The 7564-nt window shown below is 44.3% G+C and overlaps 1 long non-coding RNA gene across 1 annotated transcript in view; it reads left to right on the top strand.

Moving 5' to 3' along the window:
• LOC137632033 (uncharacterized) overlaps positions 1 to 6593 on the top strand; it is a 163957-nt gene extending 157364 nt beyond the window's left edge. Inside the window, exon 3 of the long non-coding RNA XR_011042002.1 lies at positions 6570 to 6593. This is a non-coding gene — a long non-coding RNA (uncharacterized lncRNA). The remainder of the gene's footprint in view (positions 1 to 6569) is intronic.
• Positions 6594 to 7564: the final 971 nt, after the last annotated feature.

Genomic DNA, 7564 nt, shown 5'->3' with positions numbered 1-7564 from the left:
AAGTCAAAACTTTTCTATTTACCATCTGTTTCACATTTCATAGTACTCAGCCATGTACACCTGGGTCTTCCAACTCTTCTATTTCTTGAGGAGCCCAGTTGAAAGTTTGGTGAACTAATCTCTCTTGGGGAGTGCGAAGAGCATGCCCCAAAAATATCCATCTACCCCTCACCATGATCTTATCCACATAATACTTCGAGAAATCTCTCTTATGGTTTCATTTATAATTCTGTTCTGCCATTTAACTCCCAATATTCTTCTGAGGGATTTGTTCTTAAATCTACTAAAGCTGTTGGATATTAATTCAATGTCATATTGCGACTCGCGTCCATACAGTAATACCGATCTCACAAACTGGTATACATATATATATATATACATATATATATACATATATATAATATATATGTATATATATATATATATATATATATATATATATATATATATATATACATTATGTATACACCACACGTCCCTATACCCTATAGGAGGGTAATGTGACGGCGCCGAGTAAGGGAGTGAACTCAAAGGCAGATTGGAAACGACTGGGTTATATTAATGTGGAACACTCTCCTTATATGCAAAACCTCAAGGCAACAGGACATAACAAGTTCACAAGACAGACAATATTACAGAGGAAAAACCAGACAGGAATTTTCATGTTCGTTTTAGTGCGAGGGAGGAGCGCAGATACAAGCATAATATATACAAAAGGAATTATGTACAATTGTGTGAAACACGGTTGGTACATGGCTCCCCCCTAAAAATGACATACTGTACATGTTAAATAGGGCGCCTTGATCTAGAGAGGCGAACTGTAGGCGGGTCATCTGGCAGAAGATAAGCAGGTTTTAGACGATCAATGGAGACCCAGTCTTCTTTGCCCTGAATGTTTAGGAGGAATGCTTTCAGACTGCGTCGGATCACAAGGAAAGGGCCCGTGTAAGGGGGCGTTAGTGGTGGCTTGCTGGTGTCGTTGCGCAGGAAGACGTGCGTTGCAGAGTGCAAGTCCGTTGGTATGTGATGCTTCGCTGGGGGCTTGTAAGTCTGGCGGCACGGAGTAAATTTTCCCACGACGTGACGTATGCGCTGGAGATCGTTGGAGGAGGTTGTAGAAGGAAAAAACTCGGCAGGGACGACCAACGGATTGCCATATACCATTTCGGCTGCCGAGACGTCGAGGGCGTCTTTAGGAGTGGTCCTTAGTCCAAGGAGGTCCCAGGGAAGCTGAGTAAACCAGTTGCAATCCTTGCAGCGGGACATCAAAGCTGCTTTGAGGGTGCGATGAAAACGTTCAACCATTCCATTGGCAGCGGGGTTGTAGGCCGTTGTCTGATGTAGGGTGATGCCCAGGAGATTCGCTAATGACGTCCATAATTGAGAGGTGAAAGTGGTTCCCCTGTCAGAAGTAATATGCTCAGGGATACCGAATCTTGAAATCCATTCAGTGAGTAAGGCAGATGTACATAGGGCGGACGTTGCAGTTTCCATGGGAATGGCTTCAGGCCAACGAGTGGAGCGGTCGATGATGGTAAACAGGTAACGGTGTCCTCGTGATGTGGGTAGGGGGCCTACAACGTCGACGTGAATGAGTGCGAAACGACGCTGAGGTTGAGGAAAGGTGCCCACTCCTGAATCCGTGTGTTGATGTACTTTGGAAGTTTAGCAAGAAGTACAGGCACGGACCCAATCCTTAGCATCCTTAGAAATGCCGTGCCAAATGAACTTTGCCTTCAGCAGCTGTGCAGTAGAACGGCACGAGGGATGTGAAAGGCTGTGGATGAAATCAAACACCTGTCGGCGCATGGGAGCAGGAGTCCAAGGTCGCGGTCTACCAGTACTGACGTCACAGAGGAGGATGGTATTGGAGTCTTCGAGGGGAAAATCCTCCCAACGGAGGGACGTGCAGGATGTCCTACAAGCTTGATACTCTGGATCCTGTCGTTGGGCTTCAGCCAGGGCGTTGTAATCCAATCCCAGTTGAACGGCAGCCAACGTGTTTCTTGACAGGGCATCGGCAACGGCATTCATTTTCCCAGGGACGTATTGGAAAATGCAATTGTATTCAGCCACGGCGGAGAGATGTCGGCGTTGACGGGCGGACCAGGCGTCAGACTGTCGAGTGAAGGCATGCACCAGAGGCATGTGGTCTGTGCGAATGACGAAGGGCGTACCTTCTAAGAAATGGCGAAAGTGACGGACAGCCAAGTGCACCGCCAGCAATTCTCGATCGAAGGTAGAATAACCCGATTCTGCCTTGGACAGTTTTCTGCTGAAGAAGGTCAATGGGCGGGGCGAGCCTTTGACCACCTGCTCGAGTACTGCACCAATAGCGACGTCGCTGGCATCGGTGGAGAGAAGGAGAGGGGCGTGTGGGATAGGAAAAGTGAGAGCCGCAGCAGTTGATAGGGCCTTCTTTGCATTGCAGAAGGCTGCTTCTTGAAGGGGACCCCACTTCAAGTCCTTTGGCTTGCCCTTGAGGGAGGCGTAGAGGGGAGCAAGAGTGGTGGCAATGGCTGGCAGAAAACGGTGATAATAGTTGATCATGCCCAAGAATTCCTGCAGAGCTTTGACGGTCGAGGGCGTGGGGAAATTCTGAACGGCTGCTACCTTCTCAGGGAGGGGATGGACTCCTTCAGGAGTGATACGGTGCCCTAAGAACGACACTTCGTTGGCGCCAAAGGTACACTTGTCGTACCGGACTACAAGGCCGTTTTATTGCAGGCGGTCGAGCACGATGCGCAGGTGACGGAGGTGTTCCTCTTTTGAGGAGGAGAACACAAGTATGTCGTCCACATAACATACACAGAAAGGGAGGTCCCCTAAGATGCCATCCATGAGACGTTGAAACGTTGCCCCAGCATTACGAAGGCCAAAACAAGAGTAATTGAAGGTGTATGTGCCAAACGGAGTGGTGATGGCGGTCTTGGGGATGTCTTCTGGGTTCATAGGCACCTGATAATACCCCTTCAGGAGGTCGAGCGTAGAGAAAACCTTCGCTTTGTGCAGGTAGGAGGTTACATCGGCAATGTTTGGGAGGGGGTAGTGATCCGGTTCTGTTTGCATGTTCAGGCGCCTGTAATCCCCGCACGGACGGAGGGAGCCATCTTTCTTCAGAACGATGTGTAAGGGTGACAACCATGGGCTGGAGGCCTTTTGGCAAAGGCCCATTTTCTCCATTTCGGCGAACGTCTGTTTGGCGGCTGCCAATCGTTCCAGTGCCAGACGTCTGAATTTTGCGAAGACTGGGGGTCCCGTCGTCTTGATATGGTGATAAATACCGTGCTTGGCAGGAGCCGTGGGCGTTTGGCGAAGTTCTGGATGGAAAACTTCCGGGTACGACGTGAGGAGGTGGGCGTAGGCATCCGTGGATGCGCTGATGTGGAGGGCGAGGTTAGAGGGGGCGGGTTGAAGAGGTGTCGACAAGTACGAGTCTGCTTTGACCAATCGTCGGTGGGCGACATCGACCAGAAGGTGGAAATGAGAGAGGAAATCCGCACCGAGGATTGGCATTGTGACGTCAGCAATGAGAAACTCCCAATTGAATTTACCGTTTCCGAACGATAATGTGAGGCTCTCGTAACCGTAGGTGGGTATCGCAGATCCGTTGGCAGCTACCAAGCGTACGTTGGCAGATGTAGACAGACTACGTTGTGCCTTGAAGAGTTTCCTTGGCAAAAGAGAACGACAAGCACCCGTGTCTACCAATAAATCGCACGCCCGTTCCTGCATCCTGTAAAAAGAAAAGATTAGAAACATGGGAGGCCACCGCCACAAGCGATGGCCTACTTACACGTTTTTTGGCTACTGACAATCTTTGGCACATTTCTTCGCGGTTGCCCCGAATCTGAAGTGGTAGTAGCAAAACTGCGGCGGATGGGAGGTAGTAAGTGGCTGTAGAAGTCGTTCGTTGGGGCGCGAGCGATTGGTGGGTGGTGGGCGGCTTTGTCGCCGCTTCGGCACGTCACGGGGTAGGTGTTTATGTCCTACGGCATTCATGTCAGCTTCGGTTGACGTTGAATAGGCATCCTTGTCGTCAGGGGTGGAGGCGTTGATGGAGGTCTTGAAGTGGCTGTCCATAAGGGCGTCGGCTTTGGTCATCAAGTCCTTTATGGGTAAACTATCGACATCGGGTATGGCAGCGCGCACAGGTTCAGGTAAACGGCGTATCCAAAGGGCACGGAGTAGGTTCACCTCATGAGGAGAGCCGTCTGCGGCAGGTTGAAGGCGAGCGATACTGGTCATTTCCCTGAGAGCAAGCGAAGCCCTTTGGTCCCCCACCGGTTGATGCGAGAGCTGAAAAAGCTTTGCTTTACGGGCGGCTGGTGACGGCGAGTACTGCTGCAGAAGGTATGATTTGAGGGCGTCATACGCTATTGGGGTGTCTCCTTGTTCACAAAGCCAGTCGGATATTTCTGGGAAGGTGTCCTCGGGTATCGCCGCGAGAACATAATCCGCTTTGGTGGTTGAGCGAGTCACGCCCCTGATACGAAAGTGGACTTCAGCGCGTTGAAACCAAGCGAACGCTTCTCCGCTGGCGAACGGTGAAAGTTTCAATGGGGCGGCCGCAGTGCCAACTGCCGGAGTAGAGTCAGCCTCCATCATAGTACCTACGATGGAGGGGCGAGGGAGGTGGGGGTGGAAGGCAGTGGGAGCGAGTCGACTTCCGGTGTCCCCAATGTGACTGCGCCGAGTAAGGGTGTGAACTCAAAGGCAGATTGGAAACGACTGAGTTATATTAATGTGGAACACTCTCCTTATATACAAAACCTCAAGGCAACAGGACATAACAAGTTCACAAGACAGAGAATATTACAGAGGAAAAACCAGACAGGAATTTTCATGTTCGTTTTAGTGCGAGGGAGGAGCGAAGATACAAGCATAATATATACAAAAGGAATTATGTACAATTGTGTGAAACACGGTTGGTACAGTGAGGTGTATCCTTCTGGTCTCTTTGCAGATCTTTAAAGGTGCTTTTGCCATTTGCATTCTCTTTTTAGTCTTGATCTTATCAATAGCTGGTACCCATCTATAGCTAGGTAGACTGGTAGGATGGAAGAGATCCACTGGTCTACCAAATGTGAGCTATGTTTTACACCACAATGACACTTACCCACATTAGCTGATACATGCCGTATATATATCATTCTAAAACATTACTCACTTCTCTGATTCGTTCTTTTCTTATATTATTGAATTAAGATAGCTGGTTTAGCCATTAGCATTAATTATGGCCACTATCAAGGGTGCACTAGTGTGGCAATGAAACTGCGGTAATTTATTAAAGGTTCTGTAATAAGAATGAGAGAAAAGTAGGTACACTATGATCGTCCTTTCAGATCGGCGTGATTTTCTATACCTATACAGGACTAAGTCCTCAGGCACCGCTTATCAATTGGTTGCAACTTAAAGTACGCTATTGGTACTAGTTAGCGGCTTTATTTGAAACATATTTTCCGTTTTTTGTAGTTGGTCAACGTTACAGTTGCTGCAAATATCATCTTGCTAAAAATGCAATGATATTTGATTATGGAATATTTTTATTCCCATTACTGACATTTATTTAATCATTAAAATATTCTTTGATGGTTTATTTCAAATTCATAAACAATTTTGTAAGTAGCAGAAAAAATAAAATAATTTCTTTATCTATCTATGGTGACTATATTTCTGTCGTCCGAGTGATTAATACATTATTTTATCATCAATAATATTGTTCCATATATCATGGCACCCGTCACCTATAATCGTTTAGCCTTAGATATTATGTTGAGAGAATGAGTGACAACCAGTGCCGTCATAACTAAGGTCTCGTTGCAGTGTGTAGCTGTCAGTCCTGTTGAGTGGGTTGCGAGGAGGTTACCTGATACTCAGGCACATTATAGTCCTTGCTTCTATTACTCGACAAGCCACATCACTCGGGACCGACACCGCTCGCATACAGGGCCTTGTCTATTCCAAGAAAGCGTGAGGCATATCTCTCTCTCTCTCTCTCTCTCTCTCTCTCTCTCTCTCTCTCTCTCTCTCTCTCTCTCTCTCTCTCTGATACCTGTGATTTTACTTATATTTTAGATCCAACAACCAACCAAACAGAATATTATGTACTACTCCAAACAGGTTTTTATTTACTTAAGTGGATTTACATTTACTGCTTGAGCAAAAAGACACTTGATGATCTAGTGCTGTATGATGCTTTTCAAATGAACTACAAAATTCTTGGGAGTTGAATTTATTGTTATTGGCTGCGATAAATCAAAGAGATGTATCCTTATGAACGGCGCACTCCTATGTAATTGGATCGAGCCAGATTCGTTTATTGTTGGTAATTTTTCTGTTTGTTTTTATTTTGGAAGCAGAGTTAACATAGTTGGAATGTTGAGTGACGACATCTATTTTTCCAAGAATTTATGTGTTTGGTGTTTATTTACCTAATTTGATTTAGTGCCATAGGCAATTCCAATGTTGTTTCATGATGCCATAATGGATTTTCCTTTCTGTCAATATCAACTCAAATTAGTCAATCAATTCGCACCTTTATTCAAACTATTTTTTTCTGGTTACAGGTGAGTTCATTGTGCTTGCTGATCGAGGTAAATGTAAGTTTTATACAGAAGAAATGTGCAAACATTTACTCATTTTTTTTTTTTTTTGAAGTCTCGCTTTTACCCGTTTGCATGTTTGAGTATTTAGATGGAATGTTTTGAAGTCTCTTCATCCCTTTCTTTCTGGGCTTTGAACAAGAGATCGTCAATTAGGAAGTGGGATTCCCAAATGATTTATTATGTATATTTTTATTTGTTTGTGTAGCTATAGTTATCTGACAAATATTTCTTTGAGTTTTAAGTTAATTAGATGTCGAGTATTAAATATCGAAATATCTGAGAGATAAAATCTGTGTAATTCATTTCGTTAAAGACAAATTAAGTGGCTGAAAGTTTTACTATGGTTGAGTGGAATATGGTAGACAATCTTTAAGTTAGGAAGTTTATTGCTAATAATGTTTATATTTAAGTGTTGTTTTCCTCCGAAACTGCTGCCCATATTTGTTTGAAACATGATCCTTATTTGTAACGTTTCTAAAGAAATCTTGGGAATTCTTCCAGGCACATATTTCCACTTGTTTTGAGATCAGTTTTAGAATATCACAAGAAATGAAATATAAAATATGTAAAATAATCATTACAAAGAAAAGGAAATTGTTTCCCCTATCACCTATTACTGTGTACTTATTTGATAAGGCATGATTCACCTGAGATTTTCACAATTACTTGATTAAATTTACTTTTTATATTGAACACGTCACTGTATCTTAGTATCTTTAATAGTTGAACACATAATCAGTAGATATACCGTGTTGATAGATATTAACAATATTTTACAAATGACTATGTTGTCCATTATGTCTTAAATTGTGCTAAAAAATTCACACAATTTTGCTAAAATTTAAGCAACGAAATATTTTCAATGGAATTAGATATATTCACTATGCTTTTGAGATTATCAGGTGTCTTAAGTTGATTTTTAGGAATTAAGTAAGCCAATCCCATTATTATTTTGA

Source organism: Palaemon carinicauda, chromosome 40 (assembly GCF_036898095.1).
Source record: "Palaemon carinicauda isolate YSFRI2023 chromosome 40, ASM3689809v2, whole genome shotgun sequence".
NCBI lineage: Eukaryota > Metazoa > Arthropoda > Malacostraca > Decapoda > Palaemonidae > Palaemon > Palaemon carinicauda.
Note: the sequence above shows the minus strand (reverse complement) of the source record. Positions and strands in the feature narration are given on the sequence as shown.